Source organism: Crinia signifera, chromosome 5 (assembly GCF_055691185.1).
Source record: "Crinia signifera chromosome 5, ASM5569118v1, whole genome shotgun sequence".
Taxonomy (NCBI): Eukaryota; Metazoa; Chordata; class Amphibia; order Anura; family Myobatrachidae; genus Crinia; species Crinia signifera.
This window is the reverse complement of record NC_139221.1, coordinates 270569777-270589247: the sequence shown is the minus strand read 5'-3', so window position 1 is coordinate 270589247 and position 19471 is coordinate 270569777.

The window sequence follows — 19471 nt, the reverse complement described above, 5'->3', positions numbered from 1 at the left end:
GTATTTGGGGTCCCCCAATTGGGTAATTTTCAGTGCCGTGTCACTCTAGCGAGATTCCCATGTGAGGTTCAGGTAATCCTTTAAGGGGATTCCTTTAACTTCCGTAGGTCCCTTTTTGTGGGATCTACGGTCTCTCTGAGCGATGTGCAAAGAAAAAATGTTTGCGTGTCCTCGGTGCAGGAGTAGAAAGGAGCCTGGGTGGGCTTAAGGCAATTTGGAGAACTCCTTTACAATCTCATAGGCTAAGGTAGCCTATGTCCTTTCTCTCCTTGGTTTTTACAAAGTCACAGCAAATGTTCACGATTCTGGTGTTAGTTTGTAATGTTGGTGATGCGGGGTAATGCCAAGTGGGAGGGAGCCTATGCAACCCCTTTACAATCTCATAGGCTTGCGCCTATGTTGTCTCTCGCTTGGCTGAAAGTCAAAGTGTCTCAGTTACAATGTGCGGCTCACCCTCTGGTGATGGTGTGGTGGAGGTTAGTGGATAACTCATGCTTTGTCGTGCTCTCAGTCTGTGCCTCTTCCACTTACGTGATCCTGTTCAGGGGAGCCGCAGTGACTGGCTGACGGAGCTTCTGCGCTCCAGTGGTTCCCCATTGACTTCAATATGACAACACCTGGGAGATGGCACCATGAGGACAATGTTGCCTGTGCAGCCAACCCCGACAGCTCCCCCACACTGCTGGCCCTTGTAGAACCCCAGGCCACAGACACTGCCAGCACCACCGGGCTAAAGACACTGTCAGCACCCCCCACCCTTTGGATACTGTCAGCACCCCTGCATTTTAGATACCGCCCCAACCTGGCACACAGTACTCAACAGGCACTTCTGCATTGCCAACACAACAGCCCCACCTGCACTGCCAATACCACTGGCATCCTGCATTGCCAACACCATAAGGACAATTTTGCCTGTGCAGCCGGCCCCGCCGGATCCCCCACGCTGCTGGCCCTTGTAGAACCCCAGGCTACAGACACCACCAGCACCACCGGGCTAAAGACACTGTCAGCACCCCCCACCCCTTGGATACCGTCAGCACCCCTGCATTTTAGATACCGCCCCAACCTGGCGCACCAGTACACCACAGGCACTGCATTGCCAACACAACAGCCCCACCTGCACTGCCAATACCAGCGGCAGCAACTTTGCATTGAGTACACAAACTCCACCCCCGCATTGCCAAAACAAACACCACCCCCGCACTGCCACCATCGCCTTTGAACTGAGGACACTGCCACCACGCTTGAACTGAGAATACCACTGGCACTCCTGCACTGCTGCCACCACCCCCTACTCAGAGGACAATACCAGCATCCCCACACTGCCGACACCTTTTATCACAAAGGTAAAAGGTGTATCCAACCCTCACTGTATACAAACTGCACTGTATCCAACCCACTCTGTATCATGCATTGTGTCCATCCCATACTGTATCCAACCCACACTACAGTATATACTGCCTAATTCAGTAACCATTGTAATTTTTGAAAAATTACAAATGCCGGAGGTAGCCTACTGGGGGCTGCTCGGCACAGGGCAAAATAATCCCACACGCTGAGTCCCTCCCCATGGTGCAAATTCAAAATTTTGCGTTTGCATTGCTATTGTATGAGCACTTTGCTATAAAGCAAAACGCTTGCACATTAAGTGTAGAGGCATGACACAGGGCGGTGACATATAGCAATTTAAGGGTGCCAAACTGAGATTATATCTGCCCCCACCAAACTAAAAATGTTATGGCACCCATGCATGAAGTGGAACTAAAGGCCCCCATACACTAGCCGATTTTGGTCCGATTTCGGCCAGATCAGTCGGATCTGGCCGAAATCGGACCAAAATCGGCTAGTTTTGATGTCCCCTCAGATCCGATGCGCGGTCCCGTGCGCATCGGATCTGCGTCGGGTGGTCGGACCTGCTGCACGTCCGACCACCCGACTTGGGACCTAGTGGGGCAGCGGTGGAGGGAGCAGGGGGGGGCTGGGGACGCTGCGGGGGACACAGGCGGCATAGAGCCGGGAGCTGTCAGTACTGAATAAAAAAAAAAGCCCATACAATGAATGGGCGGCCTGTGATTGGCTGAGCGCTCTCTCAGCCAGTCAGCAATTGGCTGAGAGAGCGCTCAGCCAATCACAGGCTGCCCATTCATTGTATAGGCTTTTTTTTCTAGCACTGACAGCTCCTGGCTCCCTCTGCCCGGCTCTATGCCGCCTGTGTCCCCCGCAGCGTCCCCAGCCCCTCCTGCTCCCACCAGCAGCCCTGCTCTGTAGCCCCCCCCCCCCCTGCTCCCCGGGTTTTTTACATGTGATAAATCGAGACGATTTATCACATGTAAAAAATGTCACATCAAGTGCCAATCTAATCAAGCTCCCCCGGGGAGCAGCCGGGGAAGCTCAGAGGGAAGTCGGGGGCGACTTGTCCTAAGGACAAGTCGCCCTAGTGTATGGGGGCCTTTAGATAATGCAAAGACAGTGCAGAAAACAGCCCGAAGAGAGAGATAGAGAGAGAGCGGCACGAAATATCTGAAGAAACTTCTGTAAATAATATCTATGCACTGGCATTATATATAAATCAGTTCTATTATGTTTTTATTGTATCATTATTATAGAATATAGCAAAAATCCTACTGTTAATTGTTATGAATATTAAAATGCATTTCCAAGACTTATATGGAATCACTTTGCACTTACACCTCAAACTACATTTCTGTCTATATATTTGCTATTTAAAAAAAAAATGTATACATGGATTAATTATGTTAAAACAACCATGCTACCGAGATTAATGAAAATTTCAGGAGATCAAGTATGGTCTCCTTGGGGAATTGAGACATTGGGTCAATTATATAATTCTGGTATTCTGAAAACATTCCAACAACTACAGGCGGAATTTAAACTATCAAGTACTCTTTTCTGTCACTATCTACAACTGAGAAATGCCCTACAACCCCAATTTAAGGATACTGCCCCCAATATTGTTTCTTCCCCTTTGAAAAAGTTTATTTTAAATTTGGGAGAGAAAAAGAGTATTTCTGTGGCCTACTCCTTTCTAATATTGGAACATCATACTGATTCTATGCTGGTTCAACATCAGAGTTGGGAGGCAGATCTGGGTACCCTTAATGATATGGAATGGGATGCTGCTAGAGAATTTCCATCCCGAGCCACAACTTCAATTAGGACTCAACAGGTACAATTATTTATATTATATAAAACCTATTTGACTCCAAAGCGACTGGTCAAATTTGGTGGTAGAGACTCAGCGGAATGTCCAAAATGTAATGGGGCGGAATGCGGCTTTTGGCACCTTAAACAGAAATTTTGGAATCAAATTAAGACTGCCTTGATAGTCACAGGTATTCCACGGGACTATCTTACCCCCAGGGTGTGTTTATTGGGTGCAGGGGATGCTGAATTACTTTATAAGGATGAAACTCTGTATGTTATTAACCTGACTGCCTTAGCAAAGTTATGTATAGCACGCGCTTGGATGGCACATTCGGGTCCATTTTTTTCAGACTGGAAGGTGTTGGTCAATTCCACTCTACAGCATGAAAAATATATATATTTGTTAAGGGGCAAAATGTCTAAATATGATAAGTTGTGGCATAGATGGATTGACTCAGTATATGCCGATCCAATATGAGAAACTCTAATGTCCTTCATACTATAAGTTAAAACTAGATATTTTCAAATTTAAATTTTTAACAACTGATGCGAATTAGTCGTTCATTACTATTCTATATAACTCTTCTAGGAAAATAATCTTTGTTCTTAACAAGATTTTCCTTTTTAAGGAACAGGACTGGATAGGACAATATATATATTACATTTTATGCTATTATATTTATTATAAATTATATATTTATATTTTTTAGTGATTTTTTTTTTATTTATTTTTTTAAATGGTATTATTTTAAGATAAAAAGGAAAGTACCCATAAGATTGCTATATACTAATTGGGTTTTTACTGTAATATTGTTCATTGTTATTATTACATTTATTTTTGTATGTGATAATTATCTTTGCTATCTATGATTATCAGTAATTTATGAAATGTAAATGCCTATCTCTAAAATAATAAAATTGGAAAACAACCATGCATTAATTAAGAAACTAGATCAAACATTGTTCCTGTCTACAGCTATATTAGCAGAATCTTAGAGACTTGGAAAATATATAAGAAAAATGGAATGATGAAAAAAGAGGTTGAGCCAATTGTGCTGGCCTGGGGAGTCACATGCCCTGTATTTAAATCTTTAGGGACCTACCAAATGAGGTCACCAGGTCACCATTCGTGGGTTCATACTTTTGGACAAAATGATATGAAGCTCCCCAAATTTTCTTTACTCTATGTTATATTTCAGAGTTTATTCGAATTAGAGGTGCTTGGTATTTAGAGTGTGCACCTGCATTTTCTCTTTTTTTGGGGGGGGGGGGTAGTTGATTGTGGGGATATCAGGCCATTGGTTTTTGATTGTAGGAGGCAAAAGATTTCTAGAGAAGTATATGACGGTGCTGCTCCGAGAGCTAAAGACAGAATTACTGTACTGTATAAACAGTTATAGAGCAAACCATATCTATCACAAAGAGCAGATCATTCAGGGAATATACTGTATATTTATATTACATTTATTCAAAAAATATTTTGATTATTTACGATTAATATGGAAACATCTATTAAGGTCTTCAACGTGTTAACAGTTTAAAGGGATGATTAAAGATTGGATTATCTGCACATATTACTATTCACGGCTAGATCTTTCTTTGCTATTTGCTACACACTGTTACTGTTCCAGAGACGGCTGATCACTTTATCATGCATGCCGTACAGGGGCTGAACATTAGGTACATTACCATTTCAGCAGGCGTATTATCCCAGAAGCCTGAACAATAATGACATCTTTCACCTATCAATGTGAGCTGTAAGTGAAGCCTTGACACTTCACAGTAAAGATTTATTCCCCCAGCTTAAGGAATGGATCGATCAATAGGAAACATTCTTTGATTTAGGTATCTTTGATCTAAATTGTTTAACTGAGGTTTATCAAGTGGTCAAAGCGTTATGGTACCAGTGGGAGTTAAGAACTTTCAACACTGGTTTCACTTGATATTTTATCATATATTGAAGAGCCCTTTCTTATAGTCTTAGACAATATATTAAGCCATCTAGCTGAAACGGGAAGAATACGCCCTTTAATTGGGATTAATAAAGTTCCTAGATCTCTCATCTTCATTTAGTGAAGTGCATTTTGTACTGTGAGGATGGCAGTTTTTATTTCTTTATTATACATACAGTAGAACTGGATGGACACATACAGTATAGATCAGGGGTGGCCAAACTGGTCCTCGAGATCTACCAACGGTCCACATTTTCCAAATCACCTAGCTGGTGCACAGCTGTAGGCATTACTAACTGTCACATTTTCAAACCTGCTGTATCATTCCTACTATAGATCCACAGGTTGCCTGAGACACATGAACTGTTGGTAGATCTTGAGGACAGGTCTGGTCACCCCTTGTATAGATGGAGCAGGGAGGTCCATCTTCTCCTAGTCCTGCAGTCAAATTATATAAATAAAATACAGTATGTGGGACCCAATATTCACATAAGATTGAAGGGCATAGGCATGCGCAAGGGGGGTGTCGGAGGTGCACAGGCACCTCCTAATGACTGACACCCCCCACAAGATTTTTGCACGTCCAACTTGTATATATACAGGCACGAGACCTTTAACCATCTGTATTGCCCCCATTGGTCGCACACACAGCCATACGTAAATACACGCTGCTAGTGCTCCCTCCTAGTCCTCTCTCCATAACTAGTGCTTTTGCTGGTTACAGGGCAGGAGGATTCCTGTGTGCACTGCGAGCAGCGCAAGACACCTAACTGGGGATACTGTTTATCAGACGCCAATACCTGCGGCTGGGGGATACTGCCTTCCCTGTATGTGACAGTGAGGATCTGTGTGTGGGTGCAGTGGCCTGGCTGTTGCCACTGTGCAACGGGTAATGGGGAGAGCACTTGCTGCTCTGGGCATCTCTGTAGCCCTGTGTTTGCTGCCACTTGCTTTCATGGCCGCCAAGAGAGGGGGCAGGTACTAATTTCTCGGGCATGGGACTGATGGAGGGGCCTGCCGCACCCTCTCTGGTTGATTATTTATTTATTAACAGCAGCAGATTCCGTTGCACTTTACAATAGGAGACAGTGATACAACAAACTGGGTAATTACAGACAGTCAAAGGTATGAGGGCCCTGCTCCCAAGTTTACAATCTATAGGATTATAATAAACTCATTTTGCTCGGCTCCGATATGGGATATTGAGTTGGTGAATACATATAAACCTTCCAGGGGAACTGCACTACCTAATAGCAAAAACCGCACAAAAATTTGTGGAGCTTATGGCGTTCAAACAGACAGATGTGCTTCAGGGACTTTACTATGTAAGGATACACAGTATTTTTGTACTTTATTTTTTTGTAATGCAGCAAATGCTTGGCCCCACTGTTCAAAGCCAAAAATCTCAGCTGCTGTACATCTCACACAGGTACTAAAATTCAGGTATCTTTTATAACATTCACAAAACATCTGTAGTTATCTAAGTTTAAACTACCTATTTTCTGGTTAAGGGTTACAGGGAAGGCCCACACTACAACCTCTGTGCTGCTAGTGGAGCTGTGATCTGTTTAAAATGTTTGTTATAAATAAATAAATAAATAAATAAATGCTGCAATCATTGGAACGCACTACTCCACAGGAGTAAGCACTAATGATACCGCATCTAGGGCCAGATTCTCTAAGCTTCAAAAGTGATAAAATGGACGGTGATAAACAGCCAGCCAATCAGCTCCTACCTGACATGTCACAGACTGTGTTTGACAAATGACAGGCAGGAGATGATTGGCTGGCTGTTTATCACTCTCCATTTTATCACTTTTGAAGCTTAGAGAATCTGGCCCAGAGTCTCTAGAGGTAGAATTAGTATAAAAGACAAATGTAAAGGACATACACATTCATTTCATGTTGCGATGTAAAATAAGACATATAATTATTTTTAAATTAAGTCAATACTGCTACAATGCTATGTCCACAGTGTGCCTGCTGCCTGATTAATTACCACTAATTACATCATTGCGGCTTTAGCTGCATTGTAATTAGCTATGAATGATAATACTAGACAATGTCAGTGTGCACAACTACTGTACTAAGAAAAAAGTATTAAAACAATTTAAATTCTAAAAATTTCAAATCTAAATAAATGTGGGATGCGGTAACACAAATCATTGCCTCAATTAGCATATGCTAATTGTTTATTCTAAGTTACCCATGTCATCTAGCACATAACACTTTTACTATTCTTACTTATTTTTCAATTGCATTAAACTAGTTTCAATTAAAAAAAAAAATGTTTTAGGTGTTTTTGAATATAGTTTATTTAAATGTTAAACAAAGTCACTGTTAGATATTGTAATACTATATATATGCTGTATATCGAAACCAACTTCTGTTATTTTAGCATTGGGTTTGTCTATCTTCCAAGTTGCCCTTGGGAGATGAATTTCCACTATGCTTTTGATCATCTACTAAATACAGACATGATTACTACTAGTTAACCCTTTGAGTGCCAACCTTGCTGTGAGAGATCCTCAAAATATCTGCTAAAAACGCCAGCGTCGCTCACTCTTTTATCATACATAAATACAAGACACAGCCAAGTCAATGAATTGAAGTTCAGTTAAATATTGCACCAAAAAAAAAAAACAGAACAGTCGCTGTGAGCGGCGCTGGCATTTTTAGCAGATATTTTGAGGATCTCTCACAGCAACATTGGCACTCAAAGGGTTAAAAAAAAAGTTTGCTGGCCAATTTTCACACCTATATTGAAAAATTTCCTTGGCACTCAAAGGGTTAATACATTCCCAAGGGTGGTCACTGTAGTTAAGGAACAGACCATCAAAATCAAAAACCCTCATTCAGGACTTATTATGGTGAATCTCACACGGTGCATCCCACCACCCTTTCTCACCACTCCTCAATGACTTTTTTTTACCAATTTTTTCATTGAACTAATTTAATCCATCAGATTTACACAATTACCTCTATGCTGATAATTACATCAATTTCTGTCTCTCTCTTTGGTACATATCTATTTTTTGTCACTACACCATCTAATATGGATGTCCCAATGCTAACTACATCTGATCATCTACTGCCTACTTCAGGGACAAGATTAACAAGATCTGAGATAAATTGATGTGCTCCGGCTCAGTCAGTGATCTGATCAATTCCCTACCCGAACCGTCTGATGCATTTACTTCAGTTGATCCCACAAATGAAGATGAAGTATCTGCACTTTTCTCTTCCTCGCACTCTACTACCTCTCCTCTTGACCCTATACCCTCACAAATAAACAAATATCTGTCTTCTGTGCTAATCCCAGCATTAACTAAAATCTGAAACCTCTCTTTCTCTACTGGTATGTTTCCTTTATTGTTCAAAAATGCAGTTATTACTCCAATTCTGAAAAAAACTGAATTCTGACCCAAGCTCTCTCTCAAACTACCGTCCCATATTTCAGCTTCCATGCCTCTCCAAACTACTTGAGACACTTGCCTACACTCACCTCACACACTTTTTTAACTCTCACAACTTATTGGACCCACTTCAGTCAGGCTTTCATTCCCAACACTCCACATAGACAGCACTGAGTAAAGTTGTGAATGATCTGGTCACTGCTAAGTCTAAAGGCCAATACTCACTTATTCTCCTAGATTACGCTGCGGTTTTTGACACTGTTGACCATATAATTCTCATACAAACACTACAATTCCCTAGGTCTTAAAGACACAGACATTTCTTGGTTCTCATCCTACCTATCTAAATACTCCTTCAGTGTTTGTTTTTCTGATTCCACCTCCTTTTCGCTACCTCTATCAGTTGGAGTACTTCAAGGTTCAGTATTTGGTTCTCTGCTTTACTCAATCTATATCTCATATCTTGGCAAACTAATCAGCTCTTTTGGAATTTAGTATCATCTACTGTATATGCAGATGATACTCAACTCTATCCCAGATCTTCCCTAGACCTGTTTCCATCTGTATTGGGCCATGTCTCTGAATGCCTTTTTGCTGTTTCATCTTGGATGTCATCTTGCCATCTCAAACTGAATATTTCAAAAACAGAATTAATTATATTTCCCCCAATAAATAGTAGTTACCAACCAGATATCTCTATTGCTGTTGACAATATGACAATCACTCCTACCACTCAAGCTCGCTGCCTAGGTGTCATGCTTGACTTTGAACTTTCCTTTGCTCCCCACATTCAATCTGTCTCGAAATCATGCCCTTACCTTACACAAGACACTACAAAAACTCAAATCCATGCTCTCATCATCTCAAGCATTAATTATTGCAACAGTCTCCTTAATGGCCTTCCCCAATGCAGACACTCACCACTATCAATCTATCATGAATGCTCCTGCGTCTCAGACAGATGGAGCACCTCTCCGCTAGCGCCCACATGATCCCCTCTCTGCCAGCGTCCGCCAGCACAGGGGATCTGGCGGTTACCGGCGCTGTGTGAGAGGCGCTTACTAGGCTTGCCATGGACGCCGGAGACAGAGCCATGGATGCCGGGGACAGAGCCAGGCTGCCGCGGAGTCACTACGCTAAGTACGCTAGGCAGCCGTTGCGCTACACTGACAGCTTAGCTTAGCCTATGGTGAAAAGTAGCATAGCCTGGCGCCATGCTATTACACAAGTACCGATCTACCTCTCTCATCCATACACTTCCCCACTGTACAAGCCACTCACATATTCTCTCTTTCTTTTTCACATTTGCATCCTCCTGACCCCTGGACAAACTGCTGGGTCACTGTTTCATACAACACACCAGCTTCTTTGCATTCTTGCAGACTTTATACAATAATGAATATCTATCCCTTTGTATCAATGTCTATTTCCCTATAGATTGTAAGCTTGTGAGTAGGGCCCTCATACCTTTGACTGCCTGTAAATACGCAGTTTGTTTTATCATGGTCTCATATTGTAAAGCGCAACGGAATATGCTGCGCTATATAAGAAACTGTTAATAAATAAATAAATACTACTAGAAGTAAATATACTAAAGCTTCTAAAAATCAAAAGAGGTGATGTTGCCTATAGCAACCATTGTATCATTTTCTAGGATGCATAGAGAAATTAAGACAAAATCTGTGTGTTCGCTATGGCTAACACCATCTCTTTTAATTTTTTTATATTTAGTAAATTTGCCCACTAGTGTCACATCCCTCCTCAAATAAGATAACATACTCTGTAGTCATGCCATGCCGGTTGCAATGGGTCTTTTTTTTCTGCACCCTCTGCTTTGCACCTAACATCCAATCTCTTCATTTTAATTTGCTCTGTAGGTATTGCCAGAATACATTGTTTTATATCTTAGCACTACTAAGTCTTTTTTCATTCATAATCCGCCTCCCTATTGCAACCTCTGGCCTTTCTCTCCCTCCCCCAACATATATCACTGTTTGAATCCAACTTTGCAACCTCATTGTTTTATGTACACCAAACCAATATTAAATCCCTACACTGATTTCACACTTCTTTCAAAATCAAATTTGAAGTACTTACCCTCATCTACAAGTCTACACCAGGGGTGGCCAAACTTGTCCTCAAGGTCGAACAACAGTTCATGTTTTCCAGGCAGCCTGTGGATCTAATGTAGGAATGATTGCGGCATGTTTGAAAATGTGACAGTTAGTAATTACAGCTGTGTGCCAGCTAGGTGATTTGGAAAATGTGGACCACTGGTAGATCTTGAGGACTGGTTTGGCCACCCCTGGCCTACACCACCCAATATCCCCTCTTTAGACATGTCAAACCATTGTTCTCTGAGTACCAAATCACACTTCTGCTTCAAAAATTTCTCCCAACCTGTTTGCCACTTCTGGAACACGCTGGCAAACGTAACTATTTCTAACACTCTATACCCATTACTGAATTACAACACTCTCCCTTGGCACATATATAAATGATTCTGTTAGTAGCAGGTACAATACCCTATTGATCTTCTGCCACACTTTTAATACTTTCCTTATAAACTATTACACTAAAAGGTTGACATGCACAAGGTGTCAAAGTTGACACCTGATCATGTGGACCTCCAATTACTCACATGGTGAGCTTCACTAGCCATACACTGTTCCCAATTGAAGACCACTTGGATTGTACACTATGAAAAAGTTAAAACATTTTTTTTAAATGCACGTCATCATTTTCATGTGCTTGTCCTGACCTTTTGACCATGTTGACCACAGTTTGTTGACCTATTGACTTTTAACCTAGACGTTGTCTGTCAGCCATCTGAATACCAGAATCTGTTTGGGAAAGTAGGTATGTAAGGAACATGGTACATGATTAAACATATCATGCATAAAACAGATTGAAATCCTTGGCCAATCCAACACTTAAGTTGTCTCAAGAAACTCATGGGGTCTCCAGCATTCTATATTCAGTAGCTGCCAGGCATCATATTAAGGTAATTGGGGGTGCCAGGTAAAGCATAAACAAACATAGAGATGCATTTTAGAAAAGATGTATACAGTACGTCCTATATCTGAACTGTCAGCCCTCCCTCACCCCCTATTCAATGCCTCTGGGGCTTTCTGCCCCTGGCAGCAAATTTTAACCCCCCCCCCCCCTCCGGTGAATGCCGCAGGGAGCCGGAGGACGGCTGCAGGCAGGGAGATGGAAGCCTCCCTGCCTGCGCCGGACACTGCGTAGGTGAAGGAGGGCTGTCGGGGACACAGGGAGAGCCCCCCAGAGCTGGCAGGGGGCTGTGTTAGGGAGCCGCTGCACACTGGTCCCGATCGTGCATATGTAATGATCGGGATCAGTGTGCAGTGAATATATGAATATTAATGAGCGGCTCCCGGCTCGGCCCCCTGCTGGTGAATGTGTAAAAAAATATATATATATTGTTAAAAAAAATTTTTAAAATATATTCATGTGCTGCAAGGACATGACTAAAAATAGCATGCCCCTTCACAGAAAAAAAAATCTGATTTTTTTAAACCAAAATAAAAATAAAAAACGCTTTATTTTCAAAGATCACATTCCAGTTCTCCAGAAAAAGATGACGAATGTAACATGGAGAATCCGGGGGAAATCACTGGAGAAAGCAGTTCTCCACTTCAGCATTGAATACACTCTCGGCGAATTCCACTAAAAACCCCATTGAAAACCACTGTCGAATCGCAGAGAATCACAAACAGAGAATCGCCAGACATTCGCTCTTCATTTGCAGAGAATTGTGTCCATTGAATAGGGCGAATTGTTTTTTCTGTGAGAAAATTCCCTGTAAACCCGGCAAATTGCCTGATTCCCCAGAAAATATGGCGAATCAGAGGCATTGAATACTGGCCTTTGAAGTAAAACCCCACCCAAATCTAATTCTCTCTGCACAAGTAACATCTGCCCCACCTGCAGTGCACATGGTTCTGTCCATCTAAGAAGGAATTTGTCAGAAAGAGTGAACCAAAATAACCCCCTATATACATAAATGGGTTGAATATTTATAAATCTCAAGTATAATCAATCACTAAACCATCTAAACAAATGCATATATAAAAATTATAACAGCCCATGTCTACTGTCAAAAAAAATATCATTAAAGATATGGTGCAAATGTGAACTCTTCATTTAACCTATCTGGATTCATCGTTTGGAGCTCATAAATCCAAAAACATTCTCTTTGCAATAGTTTGCCATGTCGATTCCTGCCTCGTCATAGGGGTGGCACATAGTGCAATGGCATAAAAGAGAAATCTTTATTTGTGTGTCCACAAGTTGCAAAGTGTTTTGCCACTGGTGGTGTCCCCGGTTCCACTTTGATCAAGGCCTTCTTAATAGAACTCCTATGCATGGAAATTCTTTACTTTAACATACGAAATCGTCTTGCCAATATACATCTTCTTACGTGGGCATATTATCATATACACCACTTATCTTGTCTCACAATTCAGCCTGAATTTCAATGTATATTTTTGCCTGTTATAGGGTGTATAAATTGGTTAGTTGTTCCAAAAAATCTGCAATTTGCACAACCTGTGCATTGAAATGACCCCACAGTCTTCTGTGTCCATTTGTCCTACTTTAGGACTCACATCTGTATATAATGTCCTTTGTTTAAGGTTACGGCTGTGTTTATAGCAGAATAACGGTTCAGTAGAGCAACTTGTACCCAATACAGGATCCGTTTGGATGATATGCCAGTGTTTGAGTATAGCTATCCATATCTCCTTGGACACGATCAAATAAGTCCTGGGAAAATACCATTCTGGATTCCCATGTTTTCAATGATACAATACATTATATTGCCTTTTAAAATTACCTCTATGACTTTAACATATTCCTCTGCAGAAATGTCCAGATGAAGCTACACAGAGCAGCACTAGGTGTAGCACAAACAGGTACTGTAGTAGCACATCGATAGGTTACCTAATGAGTAATGAGTGCCCCTTTTTATATACAATGCTTAAGCATTGTAAATATATCTACAGTCTTCTATTTTTGTTTAAATTGATTTATGTTGACATAACTGCTTAAATGATTTAGGGCGAGATTCTCTATCACAGAAATGCGGTAAAAAAAAACGTTATCGGGGTTTTTACAGCATTTCTGTATTCTCTAACCTCCCTCCGCAGTGTCACCGCTGCGGAGGGAATCGCCAGCAAAAGCTGGCGGTTCCCTGCAGAAGCCTATGGGCTTCTTACTGCAGCAGTGTGTGAGGGATCCGTCACGGATCCCTCCCAGCATGCCCTGCAGCCGGCGCGTCAGTCTGCGCATACGCAGACGGACTCCCGGGTCATAGACCCGGAAGTCCAGCAACGGCGCCGCATCGCAAGGGACAGCTCTTACCGCAAGAGCTGTCCCTTGCATTAATGACCACATATTTTAGAGAATATGCAGTCATTAGAAATGCGATGCCGGGTGAAGAGGGCTGCGGATTTTAGAGAATCCCGCCCATATTCAACAGAACAATAATTATTATACATACATAATATGGCAGCATTGGCAATGGGTGTCTGATGATGACGTCATCTGTGAGACCTCCTCTATCCCCAGAAGCCAGCTGGACATGAGTGGTAGTGTGACTATATCGTACAGTATGTTTACTTTTGTACTGTTTTACTTACAGTCCTCAGTGCGAGATACCTGGGGTGAAATGTAATAGGGTGAGAGATTCAGAAAGTGAGAAATTTGGCAAGAAATTTGGCAAGAAATCTCCAGTTTTTTTAAAACGGCAATCATTTACACTTCAAAATTTAAACTGGTTTTGCAATGTAAATGATTGCTGCTTTAAAAAAACTGGATATTTTTTACCAAATTTCTCACTTGCTGATTCTCTCACCCTATTACATTTCCCTCTTGATATGAGTAAGCCACCAGGCCCTTTCATCATTTTCATGTTCTCGTTTTGAAATAATAGGATATCAAGCACTAGGGTAAAGTATACCTACCTATGGATATACATTAGGTTGTATAAATAAACTTAAGTAACAACAACTATAATAACAACGGTATACTTTAAAATAATTACAGTAGATGAAATGAGAAAAAAATGAAGGTAACTAAAAGTATTAAAATAATTTAAAATATTAAAATTTAATTGAAAAAAGAAATAAATCGCTCTTGTCAGATTACTGTCCTCCAATAATAAGTACAGGTAAAACAGTCAAATCAGATAGTAAAAACAAACCTCCAGCAAATATTGTTTCAAACAAGCAAAATTGATGTTCTAATCCCTTTAAATCCTAGTTTTCAACACATGGGCCCCTTCAGTGTCAGCAACACCTCCAAATGAAATGATAAGAAGAGACATACTATAGTGTGAAACCATGCAGATTTGTTAAAACATAACAGACAAGAATAATATAATTTAGTAAAATAGGCTGTGTACTGCAAATAACCTTTTAAGAAATGCACAATTACCAGTATGCAGTGTTTTAAGGATTGCTACCCATATAAAGTATTTTCACATTCTATCTGTTGTTGATAGGACCGCATTTTCAGTAGTATAGTAGAACACTGAGGTGATCTCGAAAAAGAAAAGCCCTTAGGGTTGAAATGTGTTGGTGAGTACTACTATACTGCTGCCACTGGAGACCTGCGAAAGGACTTTTTGACATCCTTCAGTCCCACCTAAAAATGGCCGCCTCCTCCACATGGATACTGGAAACTTGAGTCTTTCTAGATGTCCTGACATCATGGGCTGCAGTGGCAGACAGGATGTGCCATTAGGCCATGCTTCCTTGTCACCCATGAGGCCACACTCTCTCTACAGCCGGCTACTTCTTGCCCTCTCGGTTACTGACATATGACATTAAGGGGAGGCGGGAATTAATCACTGCAGTGCTGGAAGATGAGTCTTACAAACAGGATGGAGCTTAATCAGCTGAAAACTATTGTCAGCAATTGGATACTGGCCACACTCTGTAACATGGCAGTTAGGAGCTGATTGCCTGGTATTTTATCTCTCTCCAATTTATATCTCTCCCCATTTATATCTATCCCCATATTGTTAGTACACCTCTGTATTCTTCATTTTCAAAAAAGTGGTTCTGTCTGGTGAAAGGGAATGTCACACATTTGTTAATTCGTACCAAAAGATTGGAGAATAGCAGAGGTAGTGCCAATATTCAAAAAAGGAAAAAAGGAAGATCCCGCTAATTACAGACCCGTTAGTTTAACATCAATTGTGGTTAAACTATTTGAAGGATTTTTAAGGGATGGTATCCCGGAATATTTAGACCATCACCGTCTACTCAGTACTAACCAACATGGGTTCGTGAAAAATCGTTCATGCCAAACTAATCTACAGATGGAGCAGGTCTCATCTTGGCAGGGGATGGCGCTGGCATCGCCAGCCGCCATCCCCCGCCAGCGCCATGGCGATGGCGAGAAGGGGACGCGCGCGCACGAGAGGCGCACGCGTCCCCTTCCGACTGCGCTTCCATCCGTTCCCCCGGGTCCACGCCGGCTTGCCGGCGGTAACCCGGGGTCCCCGCCGCCTGCCCGCACCCCCCCCTAACCCTGTCCGTCTTCCTGAGGCGGAGACGGACAGGGTTTCCGTCGCGCTGGCGACGGAGACTGAGACGCGCGTGCACGTGAGACGCACGCGCGTCTCAGTATATTCGCTGGCGAGGCTGCTGGCGGGTCGCCAGCGGGGACGTTCTGGCGATCCGCCAGCCAGGATGGGAAGTGCCCCATCTGTACTAGGGTTCTATGAAGAGGTTAGCAAAATGGAAATGCTGTAGATGTGATTTTCCTAGATTTCGCTAAAGCATTTGATACTGTCCCACACAAGAGATTGATTAACCCCTTCCCGACATTTGACGTACATTTACGTCATGGTCGGGAAGTACTTCCCGACACATGGCATAAATGTACGTCATGGATTTAAACTGTCACCGCGTCTATAGACGCGGTGACAGTTTGGAGATGTCTGCTGTCCCTGACAGCAGACATCCCCCCTCGCCGCCCGGGGGGGGCAGGAATGCCCCCCCCCCGGTCGGCGATCGCTGTGATTGGCTGTTCAAATGTGAACAGCCAATCACAGCTATTTCTGTGTTACCGGCGGCTATGCCGCTCGGTAACACAGAAAACGGTGGTGATCGGTGCTGTTAAGTACAGCACCGATCACCACCGATCCGCGGACACCCCCTCCCTCCCACCCGGCAGCACTATGTGCTTACCCGGCACCCGGCAGCCGCTCTCCTCCCTCTGTTATGCGCCGCAGCGCTGCCTCCCCCCTCCCTCCCTCCCTCCCCCCGCCAGCAGCAGCAGCATTAGGGACATAGTAAAAATGAAAAAAAAAATAAAATGAAATGATTATATATATATATATATATATATATATGTGTGTGTATGTGTGTATATACACACACACACACACATATATATATATATATATATATGTGTGTGTGTATGTGTGTATATACACACACACACATATATATATATATATATATATATATGTGTATATACACATATATATATATATATATATATGTGTGTGTATATACACACATATATATATATATATATATGTGTGTATATACATATATATATATATATATATATATACAGATAGATATTCCCGACCGAAGACGTATATATACGTCATGGTCGGGAGGTACTTCCCGACCAAAGACGTATATATACGTCATGGTTTTAAACTGTCACCGCGTCCATAGACGCGGTGACAGTTTGGAGATGTCTGCTGTCCCTGAGCCCCGGTCGGCGATCGCTGCGATTGGCTGTTCAAATGTGAACAGCCAATTGCAGCGTTTTCTGTGTTACCGGCGGCTAAGCCGCTCGGTAACACAGTGATCGGTGGTGATCGGTGCTGTTAAGAACAGCACCGATCACCACCGATCGCCAGCCCCCCCCCCTCCCACCCGGCAGCCCCCCTCACTCCCACCCACCCGGCTGCCGCAGCGCCAGCACCCCTCCCACCCCCCGCCAGCCGCAGCGCCAGCCCCCCTCCCAAAGCTGGTGACCAAAATGGGGTCACTTGTGGGGGGGTTCCACTGTATTGGTGCTTCGGGGGTCTTGCTAATGCGACATAGCACCCACCATTCATTCCACCACCAAAAATCACTCCTTCCCTTCTGAGTCCTGCCATGCACCCAACTGGTATTTTTTGGTCACATGTGAGGCATTGCCGTACTCGGGAGAAATTGGGGCACAGATTTTGGGGTGCTTTGTATCCTTCATTCCTTGTGAAAATGAAAAATTTTGAGCCAGATCTGCATTTTTGTGTAAAAAAATGTAATTTTTTACAGAAAAATGCAGTTCTGGCTCAAAATTTTTCATTTTCACAAGGAATGAAGGATACAAAGCACCCCAAAATCTGTGCCCCAATTTCTCCCGAGTACGGCAATGCCTCACATGTGACCAAAAAATACCAGTTGGGTGCATGGCAGGACTCAGAAGGGAAGGAGTGATTTTTGGATTTTGCAGCACAGATTTTGGTGGAATGAATGGTGGGTGCTATGTTGCACCAATACAGTGGAACCCCCCCACAAGTCACCCCATTTTGCAAACTACACCCTTCAGGGAATTCATCAAGGGGTATAGTGTACATTTCAAACCCCCAGGGGTTTCACCAATTTTGATACAACTGAGCTGTGAAAATGAAAAAAAAAATTTTTTTATTTTCACTGCCCAGTTGTACCACAATTGGTGAAACCCCTTGGGGTTTGAAATGTACACTATACCCCTAGATGAATTCCCTGAAGGGTGTAGTTTGCAAAATGGGGTCACTTGTGGGGGGGTTCCTAACTTTTAGCATCTTATGGTGCCTAGAAACCTACATGGTGCCTAAAAAATAATCTCATAAAAAGGAGGCTCCAAAATCAAGTAGGTGCTCCTTCTATTATGAAGCCTGTGGTTTGGTCACCGTGCACACTAGGGCCACATATAGGATATTTATGAAAACAAAAGAATTGGGGGAATCAATTTTTAGTCACATTTCTCTAGTAAAATCTACTGTATTCGTTAGAAAAATGTATTAAAATTGAAACTCTGCAAAAAAAATGAAATTTTGAAATTTCACCTACACTTTGTTTTAATTCCTGTGAAACACCTAAAGGGTTAACAAACTTCCAAAATGCTGTTTTGAATACTGTGAGGGGTGCAGTTTTTGAAATGGCATCATTTATGGGGGTGTCTCACATACAAGTCCCTCAAAGTCACATCAGAACTGAACTGGTCCCTAAAAAAATCAGTGTTTGAAATTTTCTTGAAAATTTGAGAATTTGCTATTCATATTTTACGCCTCCTAGTGTCCAAAAAAATTAAAAGGAAGTTGAAATAATGATGGCAACATAAAGTAGACATATGGTCTATGTTAGTTATTAACTATTTTGAGTGGTATGATTATTTGTCTCACAAGCAGAAAATTTAACATTTTGCAAATCGCTAAATTTTCCATTTTTTCACGACATTTTGGTATTTTTCACAAAAAAACACAGACTGTATCGACCCAAATTTACCACTAATTTGAAGTACAATGTGTCACGAAAAAACAATCTCAAAATCACTGGGATAAGTAAAAGCAAAAAAAAGTTATCCCCACTTAAGTGAGACATGTCAGATTTGAAAAAAATGGCTCTGTCAGGAACGCAAAAACTAGCTCTGTCAGGAAGGGGTTAATAAAATGGAGAACCTAGGATTGGGTGAAAATATCTGCAGATGGGTAGGGAATTGGCTATGTAATAGAGAACAAAGAGTGGTTGGGAATGGTGCCGTATCAGATATGATACCGGTACTAAGTGGAGTGCCCCAGGGTTCAGTTTTGGGGCCCATTTTGTTTAACATTTTTATTAACGATATTGGGATAGGGTTACTCAGCAATGTATCCATCTTTGCGGACGATACAAAACTTAGCAAAGTCATCAAATCATC